This window comes from Carcharodon carcharias, chromosome 1, assembly GCF_017639515.1.
Source record: "Carcharodon carcharias isolate sCarCar2 chromosome 1, sCarCar2.pri, whole genome shotgun sequence".
In the NCBI taxonomy this organism is placed as follows: Eukaryota; Metazoa; Chordata; class Chondrichthyes; order Lamniformes; family Lamnidae; genus Carcharodon; species Carcharodon carcharias.
Genome location: NC_054467.1, coordinates 98,885,745 through 98,909,760, shown reverse-complemented (window position 1 = coordinate 98,909,760; position 24,016 = coordinate 98,885,745). Strand labels below are relative to the sequence as shown.

Here is a 24,016-nt window from a genome sequence, read left to right as displayed (position 1 = left end):
AGTGTGTTAAAGATAGATATTGATAGATTTCTGATTAACAATAACCTAAAGGGTTATGGGGATAGTGGGGTAGAAGGTATTGAAATGTTCAATCAACCATGATCATATTGAATGGCGGAGCAGGGTCGATGGGCTGAATGGCCTTCTCCTGTTCCTATGTTCCTGTAAAACCACTGCTTAAGGTTGGCATCTACAGAATTTAAACTGTAGATTTCAGTTTAATGCCAACTACAAACTAAATTAGGTTTGTACAAAATAAAAATTTAGACTTTCATTCAGTTTGTACAAAATAAAAATTTAGACTTTTAGAGTTTAGAACCAAGAGGATATCATGGAAGTCCTCTATTGTGTCAGGGCCTGCTGCTTTGAAAATTTCCACTGGGATTCCATCTTTTCCTGAAACTTTGCTTGAGCTCATCTGCTTAATGGTTTTCTTGGTCTCATCCACAGAAAGGAGGTAAGTCTAGCTCATCAAGGATTGGTCGCTGAGGAATCTGGTTGTGGACTGTGGGGTTGATGGTGGATGGTCTGGTTAACAAGCTGCTGAAGTGTTCTGCCCATCTGTCTCTTATTTCTGCCTGATTTTTGATCAAGGAAGACCCTTCAGCTGATGGTAATGGTCTACAGCCTGTCCTAGAAAGTTCATATACAAATTTGATAGAACTGAAGAACTTTTTTGAGTTGTTGGAGTCTGTAATTCTTCAGCTTTCCTTTCCCACCATCTATCTTGCATCACACAAAGCTCTTTCTGAACTTTGCTTTTCAAGTATTGAAACTTGTCTCTTTTGGGGGTGGAGGTTGGATCATTTTGCCACCCCATATATGGTCAATTTTTGGCCTGCAGGATTTGAGATGTTTTCGTCATTTACATCAAACCAATCCTGATGCATTCACTTCTTTGGTCCAAGAGCAGTGTTTGCTGTTTCAGTGACAATGTCTTTAAGTTTGTTTCACTTCTCAAAGCAGTCTCCAACTAGGGGTATGCCAGCTTTGAATTTTTGATCAAGTGTGTTCTGAAGCTGGTTATAGCAAGTGATGTTACACAGTTTAGCTGCATTGAAAGGAGTCTTTTGGTCACTTGCGCTGAGTTGGAGCAATTCGCAAGTTGAGAATTGCTCTGATTAGCCTGTGATCTGTCCAACATTCTGCATCTCGCATTGCATGGGTAATTCAAACATCCTGGAGATCCCTCTGATGCACAATGATGTAATCGATCATGTGCCACTGTTTTGACCTTCGCTCAAGTGGAAAACACAACTTTATGAGGCGCTTGTTGATCCCAACAGGAAGTGTAGTAATGTCTTTCATAAAAGATGATTGATCGTGAATCCTATACCATGTATCCTGTCCTCAGTCTCCATTTCTCCTTCCAGAAAAAAGTGTAGCCACCCCCCGTCTTCCTTTAGTGAGCCCTCACCAGTGAGCCTTGTCTCACTCAGTACCACAATGTTGATGTGATAGTGTGCTAGTTCTTTGGGCATAAGTGCTGTTTTCCATTCAGGTCTTGTTGTGTGATTTGTGTTGCACAGTGTCTGGACATTCCCAGCTCCAATGATAAATTGTTTTTGTTCCTTTGACTTTGATGTTATTTGACTGGTTAATAGATGATCTGCCAGCTGTGGTAAGCTAGCCAGACATTTGTAGGGCAGACAATATTTGGGGTACCTTTTCTAACCCTGTCCTTCATAAAGGGTAGGCAGTGCTGCCCTAATGATGGTTACCCAGTCGCTCTGGATGCTGTCGAATTCCTCTCCTATCCTGCGTGCAGAGTCGAGCAGCCACAAGTCCCAGGCTGCCGATATGCAGGTTTGTAACTATAACCTCTAGTGGCCTCCTCCACCTGTCACTTCACCACGCCTCTATTGCTGCAGGATTTTGGAAGGAAAAAACAAAGATGAGTTTGCACAAAAACCTGCACGAGAATGATTTTAAAGTGGGAAAACCATTGCACAGGAGCAATCCCACTCTCTCAGCCACAGAAGCCTGAGTTCAGAGGCCCATTATTACTGAAGGCTTCTTTGGCAGCAGTGAATGACCTTCTCATGCTCTTCATGCTCCACAGCACTATGCCTTCTTGACCATTAAATCAATCAAGCCATTTCTTCTGCCCGGTCTGCTGGCACAGTCTTTGCATGCTAGAGATAGGCAAATCCCAAACTCACTGAGGGCTGGAGACCTGTCAGCTGTCCTCACCTGGTTTAGCCTGCCTGTCAAAGCAACTGCTCGTGGTGTGGCCATTGCCGCTTGCAAGTAACTTATAGGAGCTGGGTATCAAGTGGGGACCAAACGGGTGAACTACTCAGAGCACAAGGAGTCTCCCCATCACAGACACCACCCCTCCCTGAGCACCGCCTGGGGAATCAATAATGGAAAATGAGATGACAGGTGAATTGGACAAATATTTTGCATCAGTCTTCACTATAGAGGAGACAAGTAACATCCCAGAAATAGCTGTAAATCACGAAATGGAAGGAAGCAAGGAACTCGAAAATTACAGTAACCAGTGAAATGCTACTGAGCAAATTGTTGGAATTACAGGCTGACAAGTCCCAGGTCCTGATAGACTTCATCCAAGGGTCTTAATAGAAGTGACTAGTGAGATTGTTGATACATTGATTTTAATTTTCTAACATTTCCTAGATTTGGGGAAAGTTCCATTAGATTGGAAAATAGAGAATGTAACTCCTTCATTCAACAATGGAAGGAGACAGAAAGCAGTCAGCTGAACATCTGCCATAGGGAAAATAGTAGAAGCTATTATTAAAGATATTATAGCAGGGGGCTTAGATAAATTCTAAGGTAACCAGGCAAAGTCAACATGGTTTTGTGCGAAGAAAATCATGTTTAACCAATTTGTTGGTGTTCTTTGAAGAATTAACATTTGCTATGAATAAAGGGGAACTGATGGATGTACTGTACTTAGATTTCCAGAGGCACTTGATAATGTGCTACATCAAAGGTTATTGTAGAAAATAAAAGCTCATGGTGTCGGGAGTAACCTATTGGCATGGATAGAAGATTAGCTAGCTAACAGGAAACAGGCAAAAATGGGTATTTTTGTGGTTGGCAAGATGTAACACGTGGTGTGCTGGGGCCTCAACTTTTACAATTTATATAAGTGACTTGATTGGATGAAGAAATCAAAAGTATGGTTGCTAAATTTGCTGATGATACAAAGATAGGTAGGAAACTAAGTTGTAAAGAGGAAATAAGGAGTCTACAAAGGTATATATAGATTAAGTGAATGGGCAAAGATCAAGCAAATGAGGTAAAATGTGGGACAATGTGAAATTGTCCATTTTGGCAGGAAGAATGATCCGCTGCAGTCCATGTGGTGTAGGTAGACCCACAGTGCTGTTAGGGAGAGAGTTCCAGGATTTTGATCCAGCGATAGTGACAGGGTGGATGTGGAAAGGATGCTTCTTCTTGTAGAAGTATCTAGAACTAGGGGTCACTGTTTAAAAATAAGGGGTTGCCCATTTAAGACAGTGCTGAGGAAATTTTTTTCTCTCAGAGGCTTGTGAGTCTTTGGGAATCTCTTCCTCAAAAGGTGGTAGAAGCTGAGCCTTTGAATATTTTCAAGGTAGAGCTAGATAGAATTTCGATAAGCAAGGGGGTGATAGGTTATCGGGGGTAGGTGGGAATGTGGAGTTGAGGTTATGATCAGATCAGCCATGATCTCATGGCGCAGCAGGCTTGAGGGGCCGAGGGGGTTACTCCTGCTCCTAATTCATATGTTCATACATATGTCAGACCGAGAAAAAAAACCAAACCAGCTGAGAGAAACACAATAGTAAAAAAGTTCTTTCATTGCCATGATAGCAATAGGACTGTCAGACAAGAGGTGACAATATGAAAAGATAAAAATGACTACAACTATGCTGAATGATTGCTCCTCAAAGTATGCACAAGGAAACACATGAACAACAAGCCCTCTCCAAAAGCAAAGAGTACCAAGGCAAAATTCTGGTCATTGGTTTAAATAAGATGGAAGTCCTAGAGAGGTTGACATGGTTTATACCAAGCCTCCATGATCTAATGTTATTTATCCTTCTTCTTCTTTTGTGTTGAGGGAAGTTAGGAAGGAGATTTGTGTAGCAACAATGATCATTATGACAGACTAGTAGATTGGAAGCAGCAAATCTGCTGCTCACATTCAAAAAGATTGACAGAACAGAACAGGCAACAACAAACATATGAGTTTTAATTCAATTCTGTGCGAAATAATCAAATTGATTATCAAGATTAAAATTAGCAATTATCTAAACAACAGCCAAATAAACAACAGTAAATGTGTCTTTATAAAGGGAAGACCTTGCTTGATTTATTTGAGAAAATTACAACCCTACCTGACTGTGGTAAACCTACAGTGTGACATATTTAGATTTCCAAAAGGCATTTGTGAAAACTCCACCTGGGAGGCTACTGAATAAACTGAAAGCTGTGAGGATTGACTCAAAACCTTGAATAAGAAATTAGTTGCAAGGTCGGAAACAATAGGTTCAAGGAATGATACCATAAATACCCATGGAAAAGTCGATCTCTTCTGAAAGTGGGCCGTGATTCTTGGCTTAAAAATCTTTTTTCATATACCTAATGTAAAAGTTGATGTTAGTTTTTCAGGGATCAAAGCCCAAAAATTTCAGAAGCAAAGTATGATCTCTAAAATCACATCAAAAACCTCAATTCATTATTCAGTAAAAAAAAAGTTACATTTACCATGTTTCCTCCAGTTCCTACTTGTCAATTAAAACAGGAAGAATGTAGATCGATTTTTAATTTTGGGGGAAAGAAACTGATTAGAGAAGAAAAATAAACAGTACGCATGAGGCAGGATTTTTAGGTCTGCGTGCATGCACAATTGGAAGGCCTAGGACTGGTCAGGGAACAGATCGCCACCCACGATTGGCCCCCAACCACGATTTCACGCAAGTTGGCCAATTAATGGCCAGACAGCGGGAAGTGCACGCTGGAATGCTCAGCGCTGCCGGGGTGGGAGCAGGAGGAGGGCAAGCGCTGCAGTCAGCACAGGCAAGCGCTCACAGGAAGCTCTCTGAAGGCAGAGAGCTGCCTCAAGGAGCTGAAGGCTTCAAAAGTTTCAAATAAAGACATTAAAATCAGAATAAAAATGTGCAAGCATCACAAACAGTCACCTGAACTTAGGCATTATAAAAATTCTCTCCATATTTTTTTTTAAATTTCATAACGGAAACCTCATCCTGCCCTTGGATGAGGTTTCCTGAAAAATTCAAAGGCTGCCTGGCGGATTCACCCCCCCGCCAACAGGCAGTGAAAAATCTCCATTAATTGTGCCATTAATGGACTTAATTGCCCTCTTAATTGTCAGTGGGCGCACTTCTGAGTTTAGCATGCTCCCACTGATCGAAACATCGCACGAGCATGCCTTGACATCAGGACACTCGCCCAACATCAATACGTGCTATTTCAACTTCAATCGGGTTGGGCGTGCACCCACACGCCAAGCTAAAAATTCTGCCCAAGGAAACACATTTTGGTGGCCAAATTCCAGACCAAATATTAAATAAAGGAACACCAGGGCCTTGTGTCCTCAACCATCACCGTCAGCCTTCTTGGGGAGGGGAGGAGAGGTTTGGGCTTTGCCAATCGGGCCCTAGCAAGTACCCACTCCATGCGTTCTTGCTTCTCCCAGGCCTAGGTCAAGGGATAGGGCCGTTAGCATGATCTTTTTTAATGGCATGGCCCTGCCTTTTCCTTCCCTTCCCTGGTCCCTGAGTGGCATGGAAACTGCAGGCCCAACCTCACTGCTGCTCCCTCTTGTGGAACGTGAGTGGGGTGGTGGGGGATGTGCTTCATCACAGACCCAGGAGAATCTCCCCACCCCTTCATTCCACTTTATAGCAGACCATTTCCACAAAAAAACTGTGTCCCTAGACTGGGACTGGGCTCGGCCTAGATACCTGGGGCCTCCCTGACTTTACAGCATAAGTCAGACTGGCCGGGCCAGGGAGGGGGAAGGAAACAATATGGTAACTAATCTGTTGGGCCTGGGTGATGGTGGGTGGAGTCTCCTTAATAAAAACAGAGAGACAACAGATGGTTGGAGTTGTGCTGTTTCCCCGATGTGAATTCTTTTGAATACCATGTTAGTTAAACCAGACGGGTGTGTTTTAGTTGAAAGTAAGACCCCAGAAAACATTGCCCATGTAAAAGGTCACACAACTTTTTACCTAAAAAATTGATAGCAAAAATTAAACTTTTGCATGCCTCTATATGCTAGGAACATGGGGAAGTAACTCTGGGTTTCCCAAGGTTAATTGTTCGAACCACTTTGACTTCTAATTTACAACAATGATTTGGGTTCAGAGACTCAATGCAAAGGGGTCACATATTAAGGAACATAGATTATACAGCCTCCTGACTTGGAGGTGTGAATGTTACAAACTGAGTCAAGTTAGCATATGAAGTCCAGAAGGCCTGAATACGCATACACTAGAATAGTGATCCTTCACTCATGTTATTGACAAATGGCATGGGCTCATAGCCTTGTGAGAATGATCAGCTTCCCTTTCTCCCATCTGAATTTGTTCTCCCCCACTTATGATTGATGTTACTCCTGGTGCTTCATAACAAACTCACTGACCGAATGTTCTGGATTGTTAGTAAATGTACGGTAGTTTAGCATAGGTGCTTCCTTGGACATCCCCATCTTGAGAAGAACCTATAGGATCAAAAGGAATACATTTTACAATGTCATCCTCAGACAATGGCTTCTGATACAAGTAAGATCATACAAATTTGATGCATCACATACCCAATGAGCAAATGTAGGGCCCTGCTGCCAGAACTCCAAAACAGATGATTAATAAAAAGGATTGTAGCAAAACAAAGATACTGGTTGGAGGGAGACACAATGGACTGGATATATATCCTAAGGGTGGGCTCCTCACACCCCAGCATAAATTTCAGGAGTAAGGCTGCCTCTGCTTGGTCAGCCCACCCACTTTAATTTATTGGGCAACGGCCCTTTAATTAGTATGAGGGGGGACTTCCGTCCATCCCCAGGAGGAAGTCCTACCTCTTACAGCTGCTGACCAATCAGAGGCCAGCAGCTCTGTGCCATGCTAGGATCGTCACAGCCAGTATTGCAGAAGGCCTGTGTGGAAGAGGAACCATGGATGCCCCCAAATCCCTTTGAGCCCACACCACCATTCAATGAAATCATGGCTGATTTTCTCCTTCTACACCATTTTCCTGCACTATCCCCATATCCCTTGCTGTTTTTAATATGTAGAAATCTATCAATCCCAGTCATGTACACATTCAATGCCTGAGACTCCACTGCCCTCTGGGGCAGAGAATTCCAAAGATTTACCACCCTCTGAGTGAAGAACTTCCTCCTCATCTTAGCCCTAAATGGCCTACCCCTTATTCTAAGGCTGTGGCCCCTGGTTCTAGACCCCCCAGCCAAGGGAAACATCCTTCCTGCATCTAGCCCTTCGAGCCCTGTAAGAATTTTGTATGTTTGAATGAGATGACCTCTCATTCTTCTAAACTCAAGAAAATAAAGGCCTAGTTTATTCAATTGTTTCTCATAGATCAATCCCTCCATCCCAGGAATTAATTAAGTGAACAGTCATTGCACTCCCTCAATGGCAAGTGTATCCTTCCTGAGTAAGGAGACCAAACTGCTCACAATACTCCAGGTGCGGTCTCACCAAGGTCCTATATAATTGCAGTAAGTCATCTTTACTCCTGTACTCAAATTTACTTGTAATAAAGGCCAACGTACAATTTGCCTTTTTAAATACTTGCCTTTCCTGCCACCTGTAAAATTGTGATGGTGCAGGGTTGGGCAGGCTGGCAGCAGGCACACCGCCAATGGCAAGGTGCCCTAATTTACAGGTGCACCGACACATTTTCCTGACCATGGGTAGTCATAGAATTTAACCCAGTGGGATTGACTTTCTTGACCTCATCTAGCTAGGAGTAGGCTAATAGTGTTCTGGACAATGCAGTATCAATTAACTGCATTGTTCCTACTCCTAATCCATCCACCAACATTTTGGGTCCATTTATGGAAATGGATGACAAGTCAGCCTGTTTCATGTAATATACAAATCAGTTGTCCATTCCATTTGTAGGACCCACTTGCAACTTTCAAATGCCAGTGGGTGACACATCTGCCCAAAGTCACCATTCATGGGAGCAGGAGTCTGTTCCATGGCCGTCCTTACACATGTATGAAGATATCTCCTGCACCTCCAGCTTCATTCAGCTGTACCCTTCCTTGAATCCCCTTTTAAAGGCGAGCAGCACTCTTCAAGAAAAGCTGGTTGGCCAACTTTTCTGAGAAATGGACAAGAGCATGCCCCCTTTCCCCAGCCCTACACTGCTGATATTAGTGGCATGTGTTTGATACCTAGCACACACCCAAATTTGCCAGGATCTGAAAACAGGGCTCTTGTGCAATAACCTCAGGAAAGCTGATTTTGCCTACCCTAATTAACCTATTGATTCAGCTGACTTCAGCTGATTCCACTAATTAATATAATTTACGTTTCCAGCTCTTAAAACTTCACTTCAAGGTAGCAAGAGTGACCCCTAGTGTACACTTATGACCTCAGTTTTGCCTTACAGAAAAACTTTAGAACGAGGCTTGGAATTCTCACCGATTTCACATTGCACTACTTCTCCAATAAATACATGGGTATGTTATATCACACAGGGAATAGAAAATAACACTCTGAAGCACTTAAATTCCCCACTTTCCTCTAAATCTATGCGTATCATGGCTTGGCAAGAGAACAAGCAGATGACCTGATTCCAGGTCACGTTACAGAATAATTCAATTATTTGAAAATCCCCTATTCCTGGAACACGGGTATATATTTAGTTGATCACATGAAGTGGATAGTTTAGTATCTTTTCCAGTTAGATCAGATAACCATTTTTTGTTCTGTTGACAATGGCCTATTTATTCCTGCACTTTGTCTTTTCTGCCCTCTTGAACTGAAAGTGCTGGTTTATGCTAAGTACAGTCTGACAGGTGCCATCAACCTTCAGCCTTCTTCATGCAGGTAACTTGCTAATAAATGTAGGCAAGTTATTTTACCATGGGGGATGGTGGGGTTGGGGGTACCAAGCTGATCCTGATCCTATTCTCGACTGACACAAGCAGAGTTCCAGCAGGAATTACTCAATACTAATCAAGGGCAGCAACACCTGCAGATTTTTGTCATCTGTAGCTCAGGGGAACTGAGTCTTATTATAGCATTGATACTACTGCCCTGGGAAGAATCAACTAACTTAGCACAAAGTGTTGATTGGAAGTGTGACCTAACTCAGTACTATGTGCAGTACAGTTATCTAAACCAATAGGAGAGGTATGACCATACCAGATGGATTATTTTCAGGTCTGTCTGTCATGATCTTGCATTGAAAATTCAGGTGTGCAACCCATAATTGTCCAATCATTAAAATTAATGATCAGCAAACTGTGGGCAACACTGTCAAATATGCACTCCCAGGAGTGAGACTTTAGGATTTTTGAGTTTCTTTCATGCTTCAATCCCTTTACTATTTTTTGGAAAGCAGCACTGTTTGAAAATTATATGTTAAAACATTAAATTGAAACTGCATCAATCATTAGAGAACAACAAATGTATTCATTTATGGGATGCTTTGGGATCACCAGTCTTTAGATAATGAGCATTAAAGTCTAAGAGCATAGCAGGTCAGGTTGTCAGGGAGAAGAGACTAAAGAAAATCTCGAGATTAATTAACTTACATTGCCGCTAGACTGGTAGAGAAGCACAATAAAAACATATGTAACATTCAGCAATTTCCCATAATGTTGTACATGGGGATCTCATGACCATGTATGGTCTTTAGTAAAGCAGTGTTACAAGGTGGGGCATTACTGAACGGGCACATTTAATTGAATTATTTTAAAGTCATATAAGGGTTAACTTACGTGGATAGGTTGCACAGACTAGGTTTATGCTCCCTCAAGTATAGAAGATTCAGTGATAATCTAATTGAGATGTTGAAGAGATTAAAGGAATTGATAGGCTAGATAAAGAGAAACTATTTCCTCTAGAGGGAGAGTTCATTACAAGGGCTATAAGCTTAAAATTAAAGCTAAGCCATTCAGGAGTGATGTCAGAAAGTGCTTCTTAAGGCAAAGGATAAATCTAGAAATCTTCCTCTAAAAGCTTTTGAGGCTCGGATAGGTCAACAGAAAATTTCAAAATTGGGATTGGTTGATTTTTGTTAAGCGAGAGTATTAAGGATTATGGAACCAGGGCCGGTAATTGGGGCAGGATTTTTTTGAATGTCACTGTTTCCCACCTCATCAATATCCCCATTGATTATGGCAGCCCCATCGGCAATTTAATGCTCCAATGAGGGTTAATTAGTTGGAAACAGGACTTTGTAACCCCCACCACCTCTAACTCAGGCAGAAGTCCCGCCTCAGAGAGTTGCTAGTCAATCTGATTGGCTGACAGCATTGTAGTGCCAGTGGCAGCAGGACTGGAACTACAAGCAGCCCTCAGAGTCAAAGTCCCAGAGTCCAGGACCAGGTAAGTGAGGGGGTCTCATGGCACGAGGAAAGGTGATGCAAGGCCCAGTGGGGGCATGGGGGACAGCAGGGTAGGGATCTTGATAGAGAGGCCAGGTGGGATGGAGCACCCATGGAGAACAGACCTGGTGAGGGGGGGAATGCCAAATGTTGAATGGAGACCCTTGAGGGAGGTACCTCTCCCCCACATCCCACCCCTCACTCCACTTACAGCCCGAGGCCCAAGCAGGCTGACCTGCCAGGCTTACCACCCCAACCACCATCACCGCCAGTCCCCCGCCACCCAACCCTGAACACTCCCACCAACCTCAAAATTGAGACCAGATGGTAAACGGCCCTTAAGTGGTTAATAATTGTCACTTAAGAGCCTCAACTGGGGAAAGGGCAGGTTGGATGCCCTAAGTCTTGACCACCCCATGTAAAATTGCAGGTAGGGGCAGACAGGAGGGTGGTGGGAAGGCCACCTGGGAAATTTTACAGGGTCCCTCCCTGCCTGCAAATCCGTAGGCCATGGTGTTAAGATACAGGTCAGCCATGATCTAACTGAATTCTGGAGCAGGCTGAAAGTACTAAATGCTCTACTCCAAAGCTCCTATATAATATGGTCATATTTTTTAAGATAGTGCTTTGATTTTGTATTACTATTTATAGTTATCGAAAATTAGGCAATTTGTGAAGCAAGGAGACCTGCAGCATTTGAGTTTCTCTGTCATACAGGGTAATTTGCTGCCACATGCTACATGAGAACTAAAAGATAAATACCTTAGCATAATTACTGCAACCCAAAAGAGGACAGTGAAAACATTAGTGCCTTGAATCTTAGGCAAGCTATCTGGGTGCCAAGACTACCATGTTCTCTTTAGTCAAGTTTTGCCTTGGAACGCTTACAAGCTGACAGAAGTCTGAGCTTAGGAAGTCAGAGATCCATCTGACCTGGCTCAGGCAGGCAAATGGATACATGACATCTTTTGTAATTGGGCTATTCAAATAATAGCAAGGTAATGATTGGATTAAATTGGTCCATAGGATTTGCAGTGTAAAGAAAGTAAAATAAGGGTGCTTTGCGCACAGAGAATGTAGAGGTGTTACTTGTCATATTGACTGATGCAATGATGCCTGGGCATGGCCAGAGATACTTACATGGAGATTGTGCTTCTACCTAGGGTGTAATGGTAATACTGGCCAGAAGTTTTCCATCGGCGAGTTGGGGGTGGGGCACGGTCACCAACATGAAAATGATGCGGGATGACATCGGGCGGAACCCCCGACATCATCCCGCCCCATTTAAATATTCAGGAAGGCGAGCGGACAGCGAAATCAGCTGTCCGCCCGCCAACCTGTCAATGGCCAATTGAGGCCATTGACAGGTTAATTAAGACAATTAAAGGCTCTGCTCGTCCAACCTTAAGGTTAGCGGGCAGGCCAAGAGCTTCTGAAAAAACACTGGTGGGATGAGGTTTCATGTCTGTCTTTAAAAAGTTTATTAAAGTTTAAGTCATATTTATTAACATGTCCCATCTCATGTGACATTGTCACATGAGGGGGACATGTTAATAATTTTTTGATTTTCCTATTTTTGATATTTAAAACGCTGTCAGTGATCTCCCTGAGACAGCACTTATTCTCAGGGAGATGTGTACTCTTTCGTGCACATATGCGAAAGAGCGCACTTTGACAGTTGGGGAATCCCTCCCCCCACTACACAGGAAGTGCATAATGCTTCCCGTTGGGCAGCCCGCTAGGTGGGCCTTAATTGGCCGCCCACATAAAATGGCGGTGGAGCCCACTTTGGTGGCAGCGATCAGCCGGTTGGGCCCGCCCGCCCACCAAGGGCAAAATTCTGCCCACCGTTTCACTTTGATACTATTGTTCAGACATTAGCAAATGTCAAGTCTTACTTATACTGAATATAACAACCACTGTCAGCAACAAAGGTATCAGTTCAAATAATTTCAGAACTTGAGACTGAAGAGTTAAAGGGTTAAATGTCTCTAACACCCCTGAATTCCAACAGTATTCTGCACTTCCATTGTTGAATGAATGCACACACATTACATATTGGATCCTACAACACTTTTTTTTTGTCTGGAGAACAGGCAGTACACAATCAATTTTCTAGGCCCTTGTTTTCATTTTCAAGTTCCAATATGGACCCTCACCACCTTCCATCAGCAGCTTCTCCAGCCAGTGTAAACATTTCTTTCTAATTAACCAGTTCAATTCTCCACTCCTAAAACCTCCCAACCTCCTCTACTATCATCCTCACTCACCCTTTCCTCATTACTTTGACATTTCATGCTTCACTTTCATAAACATACTCAAAATCTACCCTTCAGTCTCACCTCAAAACTTTATTTCTTCCTAGCTGCTCAATGTTCTCTGGTCATTTGTGAAGTGACTTGAGCTGATGGTGAGGCATGAAATATAAATGTGAGTTGTTAACATGCTGAACCACATTCCGTCTGCAGGCTGACTACTTAATTAATACATTGGGTTATTTGTCTGAAACTAGCTTGTACAGAACTGTTCATTTACACTGATTACAAGGCTTTATTCTATCTGGGTGAAATCAGAATAGATAACAGACTCCCAAACCAATGCGGAGAGCAGAGTTCTTGATCATCCTGCCATCCTGTACAGATAATTGTAATTTGACAATGGTAAGGGTCCTTGCCTCCTGCAGTTTTACAGAACCTTTCAGGAATCCTAGGTCAAATACAGGCCACATGATTTGCCCTTTCCTTCTTATTTCCCTTTCCAAATTCTTCAGACCTGTGGTGCTTATATTCCCCTGCCGAGAGTCTTAATACTCGATCCCTTCATCTATTGAACCCTGCTAACACGACTGCGCCAAGTTCTGAGATAGGCATCCTGAAGTGGCAGTGTATTCAATTCATTCCATGCCTGTCTGTCATTCACAGTTTTAATGGTGGTGTTAGTTTGGTTGTTTGTACCCTATGATTGTGGTTACCACTCCAAATAATCCTATGTCATCTCTGTAAACCTAAGATAGGATTGTTCTTAATTAAATAATTTATTACAGCATATCCAATTCATTGGAAACTTATCTCATCAATCATTTGAAATACAATATCAACCATAAAAGATACAGGAGAATAGCCAGAAAAAACTTTAATGTTCCTGTACTCAGTTGGCTGAGAAAAAAATTGCCTTTGAAACTTGCGTTTTATTAATCAAAACACAGTTTTTAAAATATGGAATACTAGATAGATTTAATATTTAACAATAACATATATTTCAAAAAATGTGAAGCACAACATTAACTGTTGTTAAGAAGAAATAAGACAAAGTGAAATTTAAAATTTATAAGGGCTCCAAATTTCTTCTGGACTGTTTCAGAAGCACAAACGTCAACAGAGCCATACTCCTGTCCACTGGTAATGTTCACTACCAACTCTGCTGGACTTCCCAGCATCAGTTCACTATCACAATCATTTCGAGGCCAAAAATGCAACTCCTGTGCATGATGGGAGAATTGCCTGGTCCACGGGTGGGAGGAGAAGATAGAAGGAGAAGGTAACTTGTAACTGCAAAACTTATAAACCTACAGCCACCTCAGATGTGTCTTTTCCCTTCCAGCTTTTCTCAGCATGTTGACAGCACTGTGCTTCTTCAAAACTCTTTTCAGAACAGGTAGCAGAGTTTTCAGGAGCTGGAACACTTGTGGGCATGCTCATCAACTCATGGAGCAGTAGAGCCAGCCCAAATCCTGACATGGAGAGGGTTTAATTACAAAGTGCAAATTTTTTTTTAATGCAGAAATTCATACCAAGGTCCTCATAGTACAAATGAGAATATAGTGTGAAGAATTTCATAGTTGTATCAGAGAAATCTGCTAAAGAGCCATGCGGATCAAGGTAGCAATGGCAGTGAGTGCCACCAGCCATGCCCAGGACAACAGACCAAATTCAATGACTTTTCCTTTTGCACTTTGACATCGCTAATCACAAGCACTTCTTAAATGGAATGGCAAGTCATTATGCATAGTGCACTGTGTCGGTCTTCCAAACTATATACTGAATTCCCCTCACGAATTTTTCATGTATTCAGCCTCTTACACCTCTTACCTGTTATGTTACAGGACCTTATGGCGTTTGTCCTCCCTGTAGAAAGCCACATCTCCAGGGGTGGGGGAGGGGGGATGGTTGTACTCCAGAGGTGCCCCAGAAGATGCACTGAGGCTTCCTGGAAGTCCTGTCGGGACTGCACATGAATTGCCCAGGAATTTCAAACTTCCATTGGGCAATTACCCTGCAGTGGGAATCATCCGATACTCTGATTTAAATTGGAGACTTCGGATGGTTCCGAATCTCTTACCAGAATAGTTACCCAGGAAAAGTTAGAAGAATTAAAGCCATTTCTAACTCCTGGGTAACCCCTGACCCCCTACAACTCCCCTGACCACACACCGACCAACAAACTACCCTACCCACCGTACCCCCAACTGCCCCCACCACTGACTATCCTCGCAACTCCTCAAGTACACCCCCACATCAACTACTCTCCAACTACCCTGCCACCCTCCTAACCCCCTGACTACACCCCGACCCACCAACTATCCTCCTGACTAACCCCCCACCCTACTGACTACCCCTAAACTACCCTCCTGACCCTCCAAATACCCCCACCCCCCAACTACCTCACCACCCCCTGACTACCCTCCCAAACACCCTTTCACCCTCCCCCCCCCCCGATATTGCCCTATCCCTCCACCTCCAAACTACCTCTTGAGACTGCCAGACCCATCCTTCCCCCTTGACCCATCCAACCTCCCATCCCCCATCCTACCCACTTTCACCACACACTTGCCTTCTCCCTGACTCCTCAAAGTTGCTGGGACCTTCAAAATTACCTGCTTTACAGCAGTCGGTGCTGTAAAAATGGGGCATGGCTTCACTACCCTCGATGCTGCAATACAACACAGAAAGCCTCTGGAACCTCCTTCTTTGCACTTTTTGCACCAGGCTGGAGTCAGGAGGTCAGGTGAGAAATGTGCAGCTCCATTCCAGCGTAAACCTGTGACTGCCATTCCTCAGGAGCCCTGACCCTCAGATGTCCTTTAGCAGTCGAGAGATATCCTTTAGATTCTTTGGAGGATGCCCAACATTACTTTCTCAAGACAACTAACAATAGGTAAGAAATATTGCCTTTCAGTTGATGCCTATTTCCCCAGATTCAATAAAAAAAAGAATGCTTGTTTTCAGTTAATGCTGTTAATCGTGTTCCAGTTAAAATACCATACAGTGCCCCGGAGAGGCAGGCCCTCGGCAGCTGGATCTGAATGCGTGGCAGCTGATTCACTACAATGCAAAACCAAAAAGAACTACTAGAGAGTTATTCCACCTTGGCTGTCAATGGTAAAGTCATTGGGCCTGTGTCAGCTACAGGTGAGTGGGTGCTTAATCTGCCATATTTAAACGATCACAGCCCAGGAAGGCCTAGAGCTAACTCATTTTGTTTGGGTGTCGCATGGACTATCTTAGCTCATTTCTGGTTCCTCTGTTGATCAGTCAATGTTAAGGGATCTAAATGAGTAAGGGGAGGAGAATGACAACAAGGAAGAGGCTGAACTGTCTATCTCTAGACATAGCTGACCATTACATGATTCATTTTCTGGCTCAGGACTTTGCCCAAGGAGATCAATTATTAGCCGAGGCATAGAATATAAAAGCAGGGAGGTTATGCTGGAACTGTATGAAACGCTGGTTGGGCCACAGCTAGGGTATTGCATGCAGTTCTGGAATCCACATTATAGGAAGGATGTGATTGCACTAGAGAGAGTGAAGAGGAGATTTACCAGGATGTTGCTTGGGCTGGAGAGTTTTCGTTATGAGGTGAGATTGGATCGACTGGGGTTATTTTCCCTGGAGCACAGGAGATTGAGGGGGGACATGATTGAGGTGTATAAGATTATGTGGGGCATGGATCGGGTAGACAGGAAGGAACTTTTCCCCTTGGTGGAGGGATCAGTAACCAGGGGGCATAGATTTAAGGTAAGGGGCAGGAGGTTTAGAGGGGATGTGAAGAAGAATCTTTTCACCCAGAGGGTGGTGGGAAACTGGAACTCACTGCCTGAAAGGGTGGTAGAGGCAAAAACCCTCATAACATTTAAGAAGTATTTAGATGTGTACTTGCGATGCCATGACATACAAGGCTTTGGGCCTATTGGTGGAAAATGGGATTAGAATAGTTAGGTACTTGTTTGACTGGCGCAGACTCAATGGGCTGAAAGACCTTCTTCTGTGCTGTAGACCTCTATGACTCTATGACTCTATCAAGTTAATAAGGGTGAGAATTAGCATTGAGGATTTCACAGAGCATAGGGGTCCACAGGATTGAGGAATGGGGGAGGCATTACCATATCCAAGCAGAGGTTCTGAGATAGATACATTTGGCTAAGGAGCTAGTAGATTCTGATGTCATTAGTGCTGCTCTGAAAAGAAGGGTTTTCAATGAAACATCATGTTTATGGCTTGATACTGAAGTCCTGCTCCTAGTGAATGCAACAATGACAAGAGTCTTAGTGGAATTTTTAAAAATTCATTTTACGGGATGTGGGGTTCACGGGCTGGGCCAGCATTTACTGCCCATCCCTAGTTGACCTTGAGGAGGTGGTGGTGAGCTGCCTTCTTGAACTGCTACTGTCCATGTGGTATAGATACACCCACAATGCTGTTGCAAAGAGAGTTCCAAGATTTTGACCCAGTGGCAGTGAAGGAATGGTGATACATTTCCAAGTCAGGATGGTGAGTTACTTGGATGGAAACTTCCAGGCGGTGGTGCTCCCACCTATCTGCTGGCCTTGTCCTTCTAGATGGTAGTGATCGTGGGTTTGGAAGATGCTGTCGAAGGAGCCTTGGTAAATTCCTGCAGTGCATCTTGTAGATGGTCGACACTGCTGCTACTGTGCGTCAGTGGTGGAGGGAGTGAATGTTTGTGGATGCAGTGCTAATCAAGCGGGCTGGATGGTGTCAAGCTTCTTGAGTGTTGTGGGAGCTGCACTTATCCAGGTAAGTAGGAAGTATTCCATCACACTCCTGACTTGTGTCTTGTAGATGCTGGACAGGCTTTGGGGAGCCAGGAGGTGAGTTACTCGCCACTGGATTCCTAGCCTCTGACTGGCTCTTGTAGCCACAGTATTTATACGGCTAGTCCAGTTCAGTTTCTGGTAAATGGTAGGCCCCCCAGGATGTTGATAGTGGGGGATTCCAGTGATGGTAATGCCATTGAACATCAAGGGGCAATGGTTAGATTCTCTCTTGTTGGGGATGGTCATTGCCTGTCACTTGTGTGGCAGGAATGTTACTTGTCACTTGTCAGCCCAAGCTTGAATATCGTTAAGGTCTTGCTGCATTTGGACACGGACTGCTTCAGTCCATTGTTTAAGTCCACTGGTTTAATGTGCGACAACATCAGGGAAGCATTCTCCTCTTGCCAGAAGTATGTGGCAACTTCATTGCAGTCTGCAATCATTCCTCCTTCCTCTCCCCTACCCTCATGACAATGATTTAGAATAGGTCAGTGCCTCTTCCTAGGACAAGCTGCTCTCTTAAAGCTCTGAGAAATAGACTTGAGAAAGCTCTACATTTTTACAATTTTTACAGTGGACCACAGCAGTGCATCTTGCTTAGGTGCACCCACAGTGCTGTTGGGAAGGGAATTGCCAGATTTTGACACGAAACTTTGACCCACTATGTTGTTTATAAGCTCATTAGGTCTCATAGGTCTGATTGAAGTGAAGTTGTATTCTGCTTATCCAACATCAGTACTAGATGAGCAGAAATTTCCTCCAATTAAATGTTGGGAAAATTGAAGTTGTTGCTTTTGGTCTCTGCTCCAAACTCCGTTTTCTAGCTATCCTGGCCACAGTTTGAGATTAAGCCAGTCCGTTCACAACCTGAGTGTCATATTCAATCCTGAGATGAGCTTCCAACCCCATATTCATGCCATCACTAAGACTACCTAATTTCACCTTTTAGTTGCTCCACTGTTTGTGCCCACCCCCCCCCCCCTCCCCCCCCACCTTCAGTTGCCTAGGCTCCAAGCTCAGGAATACCTTTCCTACATCCTTCTCTGCCTCTCTACCTTGCTTTCCTCCTTTAAGGCGTTCCCTAAACCCTACCTCTTTGACCAAGCTTTTGGTCATGTGACCTAATTCTCCTTAAGTGGCTCAGTGTTATATTTTGTTTCGTAATATTCCTATGAAGAACCTTGGAATGTTAAAGATGCTAGATAAATATAAGTTGTTGTTTGTGAGCAAAAAAGCAAATGCTTTCTCATAGAAAGCTTGGAGATGACATGAAGAAGAAGGAGACATTATGGCTGGAATGTAGTCAGGGAGCTGCTTTAAACCAAGGGAAATATCTTACTTCTAATCTACCTACTTATTTCTCTGGTAGCTGTCAAAATAAACTCCTCACAGTCAGGAACCACATGATACTAGTTCTGGGAATACAACCTCCACAGTAACTATCCCTGCTTGCTGCAGTAATTCCATTTCCACTTGCAGTGTACAATAAATTAACTTGCTTGGGAGGTTGCTCAACCTGCTCAAATGGTGACTACTCTGGTTAATGAGTGTGTCTCATTCCACCAACCTCCAACTGTTCAGGATGGCACTCGAAGTGAGATCCTGATCTCTAGCACAAGGGGTAAACTTTGTCACTCAGAATCCCTCTGACACTTGTTTGTCCTAGACGGAGCTGGGAGGCTGAAATCAAAAAAAATCATCTGTACAATTACCTGTAAGTTTGACACTGACACAAGGAATTCATCGCTGATCTCAAACAGTTTGAGCATTAAATATCTCTTCTACTCTTAAAGTTCAATAAGTGCAATATGGGTCTCATCTATTCCCCTGAACCTGCAACATTGTAAAATCGAATATCCTTTACATTCTACTGCCTATCAGACATAGCAAAATATATTAATTCCCCAGCTCTCCTAATGGTGAATCCAAAACTGAGGATCATTTTGTGTGATATCTAAGAAATCCCTCATTGCAGCCAGGAATGAGCTAATGGCATAAAAATTGAAAAATGTTCTTACTTTGATAATCATTGTCTGAGCTGCAGAGGTTAGTTCAGGTAATCCAATTGTCTGCAAAGCTCCTCACTGATGCCATGATAAGATCTTGTAGGAATAGAGATTCTTCAGGGGTGGGGTGGGGTTCACTTAAAATTATTTGTTCATAGGATGGGTGTACGGATGTCGCTGGCTAGGCCAGAATTTATTGCCCATCCTTAATTGAGGGCAGTTAAGAGTCAACCACATTGCTGTGGATCTGGAGTCACATGTAGACCAGACCAGTTAAGGAAGGCAGATATCCTTCCCTAAAGGGCACTAGTGAACCAGATAAGTTTTTACGACAATGTTTCATCAGACTCTTAATTCCAGATTTTTATGGAATTCAAATTTCACCATCTGCCGTAGTGGGATTCAACTCCAGAGCATCACCCTGGGTCCCTGGAATACTAGTCCAGTGACAATACTACTATGCTACCATGTTCAACTTTGGATGCCCCATCCTTCTGTGATGCTACTGCATTTTTCTTCACTCTCTTCTGGCCTCCCTTTTCTCTTTCATCAATATTACATCCAGAGGGTAATCCCCATAGGGAAACTCGGAGTACCCAATATCCTTTGCTATGGTTGGGGCTAATACATTTGGGCTGACTAAAGAATCTTGCAGTTTAAAGTCTATATCAGTAACTCTCTAAGAGAAAGACAAGTTTCCAAAAATATGCAGGTAAATCTGAGGCACAGGTGAAGTTTGCCAGGCAGGGAGCAACTTCAAGTGTAACAGCTCTCCCAAAATCAGCAGATCCTAGAAAACCTTTCTGCCTCATTTATCTAATTGTAAGTTACACTTAGTGCACTGGGGGTAAAAATGACAGGAATTAGAGTGTGTGGCATCATGCCGTTGTTTTCCACCCAGCTTACTTTCTATCCCAGAAGAGAAGGATGTACCCCTGCCCCACCCCCAACACAAACAAAAAAATCAACAGCTTGAAAATAGGGCAGAAACTGATTTCTCATTTGTGCTCTTGTACTGAGTCCTTGGAAGCATTATATCTCCATTGTATTAAGAAAAGTGAGGATCTCTTGTACATTTCCTACTTTTGTCATCACACCATTGGTGGCTATGCCTTTGGCTGTCTAGAATGTAAGATCTGGAATTCCTTTCCTAATCTCTTACATCTTTCTCTCCTCCTTTTAGGCAATCCTTAAAGCCTACATCTTTGACTAAACTGTTGGTCATCTGCCCTAATGTACCCTCCAATGTCTCTGAGCTAATTTGTGTCTGATTACATTCCTTTGAAGTGCCTTGGGACAATTCACTACATTAAAGGTGCTATATAAGTGCGAGTTGCTGTTGTTGAGGTAATTTAGGGCTCTGATAGAAGAATGCATGAAAAGGAAGGGATGAGCGGAGCAAGTGTAAAATTTTTAAATGCTTTTTTTTATTTAAAATTCTTCCTGTTATTCATTTTACAGCACTAAAGCTACTGAAGTGTGGAAACTGCTTTGGAGGAAAAGAGACGCACTAAAGACATGAAAAGGAACTTGTATGAGGGTAACATCTAGTTTCCACAGGGGTTGGCTTTGATTACATGAGAACTGGATCTTGAAAAACACAGCGACAAAACTTTTAGACAGAAAAGACTTTGGATATCTGATAGAAGGATTGCGTAACAAACCCTGAACAACTAGTAGGGCAATGACATTGTAATATAATGCCATATGTGCCAAAAGGTTGAAGATCAATATCCTAGGAAAGGGTGCAATTGTTTCAAGCAGGGAAAGGTTCATGTGGCTTTGTATGTGGCAAGACCTGGATGGAATGGTATCAACTGAACAACAGCAGCTGCCAAAAGGTAGAGAGCATAATGGTTATGTTAGCAGATTGATTGAATAAATGTGTTTTGAGATATATGTTGATTTTATCTTCAGTGACATAACTAGTGCAAATTTAACATTATCAGTGAAACATTGATTAACTTTACTGTAGCAGAAATACATATGTTTAAAAAATACGAACATGGATTTTCTTGAAGCTGCTAATTTGAGTATATGGTTTGAACAGTGAAAGCTGAGACATTATTGGTGCCTTGCTTTATTAATTGTAACCTTTATAACAAGACTTGCGACAGCGGGCGTGAATGACATCAAACTGCCACCAGCCCATTTCCCCATTTCCTGCCTGCAAAAGAGGTGTTGGCAATGGAAAATCAGGTGGAAATTTCCACCTTTTCCTTGACAACCAAGATGCACATGATGCAATTTTCATGAAGGCATGTATATAGGCACACAGTTCACCCACCCAAAACAGACAGGAAGATGCTTATGAATGCAAATCAGGATCCTACTTTCCAGTTACTGAGTCGATTGCACACAGTGCATGTAGTATCTACTTATACCAGGCGATCAGCAACCTAACCAGCAATCCTTGTAACAGATCATAAGAAACTGCTCCAAAAATGAGAAGGACCATTTTTGGATGGTTTTTTGTGGCACCTGAAAGAGGAGAAAACTGCTCTCCCTCTTTTAGTGTCAACTTCCACCTTGGCTGATCCATGCAGCAGCCATATTTTCATCCACACCCCTCCTTCACCCCTCCCAGTGTATCAAGCTGCCCACTGGCCCCCATTGAACATGCTGCAGCACATGGAATTACACTAATGAGGACCAAACCTGAATTATTTAGAAGTCTGTATGCTAGTTTCTGGCAGGTAGTGTTGCTGCTCTGCCGATGCTGTATGGAAGGTAAAAATTGCTGCCAATATCAAAACTTTGTGAAACTGGACTTTTCTAAATTCAATGTGACAGTTTATTTGGGTGATAATAGAATCTACATATTTCTTAAAATATATTTGACTACTAATCTTACCTTGTATAACTAATATTACCGTAAGCACTTACAACAATCTGAATAATCTGCAGAATTTTATATATTAATTTAGAATCCACTTACCCTATCTGTATTTCCCATTAAAATGGTCCTGCATCCTACTCCTCTACAGAGGTCAGACTTAAATAGCTGGTGATCACCCTTCAAATTTATCTTCTGGATTGACTATTGGTGCCAATTTTGTCTTTGACAGACATTTTAACATTGTTCTAGCAGATCCTGGAGTCATCTCAATCTTTTATTTCTGGACACTGTACTCAAGGCATTGACTATTTCAGCCCCTGGTACACAATGTGCACAAGCACTTGAGGCCGTTTTCATTTTTAAACCCAAAATAACTTCACACCATTTTTGTCTTTTCTCAACCACTATATCAACTTCACATTCTCCAAAATGTTTTTCTGATTTGACTTTTCCTGACTTTTCATTTCTCATCACAGGTAGAGATAATGTAATAAAGGTGAAGTAATTCAATTCGAGGTGTATAAGATAAACAATTAGCACTTTTACAACTTGTGTGATCAGGTGACCAAGTTTCCCACTGGTGCTGAAACAAAAGTAGACAATCGGTTTGCCAATATGTATGAGCCTCACTGCACTAAGCAAAACAAATCTAGTCTACACAGTTTGCAATATATAAAGCATAGAAATATAAGAATGGGTTGCATTTTAAATTTTGCAGTTTGTTTTAGTTGTGTTGCCTTGCAATGCTGGTGTCGTTACTTCAGGAGCCACCAGCCAGTTGCCAGGACAACAACAGCAGGTGGAAGTGATTAGTGTTTGTCATCAGGGAGGAAATAACTTGAGTGAATGACATTGGAGGGTGATGAGGTTTGTTCTGTTGCCCACTGCATTCAATATGTAATGCTTTGCAAAACAGCTTGCACGCACTTGTCATAACTATTTTAAGGCAATGTGCTGTTACTCTTTATTGACTTTCGATTGTGGGCCTGTATTCGAAAGATAAACATAAGCAGCATTCCATCTTTTAAAAATTACAAAGCCAGTCCTTTGAAATTGTGACATGACATTGGTAATACGTTTGTACAAAATTCCTTTGCCTGCTCTCTTTAAAGAAATAGTGAGACCTCATCCAATACATAAGTATGTTCTTCAGTGATACTGCACAGTGCAGTTTCAACTCATTGATGTTTCTTTTATAATTGATCCCAGAGGGGGGGCTGGTTACCTTTTCTGAGAAACTGGATTGCTCCATTCGGAGTAGAAAATTTCAAAATAAAGTTTTCATCAGACCCTTCAAGGTTTCCTTTCTGCCATCAAAATGACACATGCAACACCAACATTCCAACTGGCAAACTGAGACAGATAGTGCTGAAGCAAATTTGCAGGCAGAATACACCCCACCTGCAAATGATCTCACTGCTGCAACTTGAGTTAGGGTCAGCATCTTTGTGCATGGGCAGATGGAGTTCCAGTCTGCCAAACTTGTCCCAGATGAATACAAGCCCAGAAAATTCAGGGAGCTCTGATTTTCTGTTTGCCTTCCACTACCTCTGAAT

General features: G+C 42.7%; 1 long non-coding RNA gene across 2 annotated transcripts in view; it reads left to right on the top strand.

The window, feature by feature from the left end:
- LOC121283252 overlaps positions 1 to 21,653 on the top strand; it is a 31,379-nt gene extending 9,726 nt beyond the window's left edge. The window contains exons 1-4 of one of the 2 annotated variants that reach the window (XR_005944218.1): positions 508 to 613; positions 15,550 to 15,718; positions 15,814 to 15,972; positions 21,083 to 21,653. This is a non-coding gene — a long non-coding RNA (uncharacterized LOC121283252). Of the gene's footprint in view, positions 1 to 507; positions 614 to 15,549; positions 15,719 to 15,813; positions 15,973 to 21,082 lie in introns of those variants that run through there. The other variant, XR_005944219.1, reaches the window with a different exon arrangement.
- The last annotated feature ends 2,363 nt before the right edge of the window (positions 21,654 to 24,016 follow it).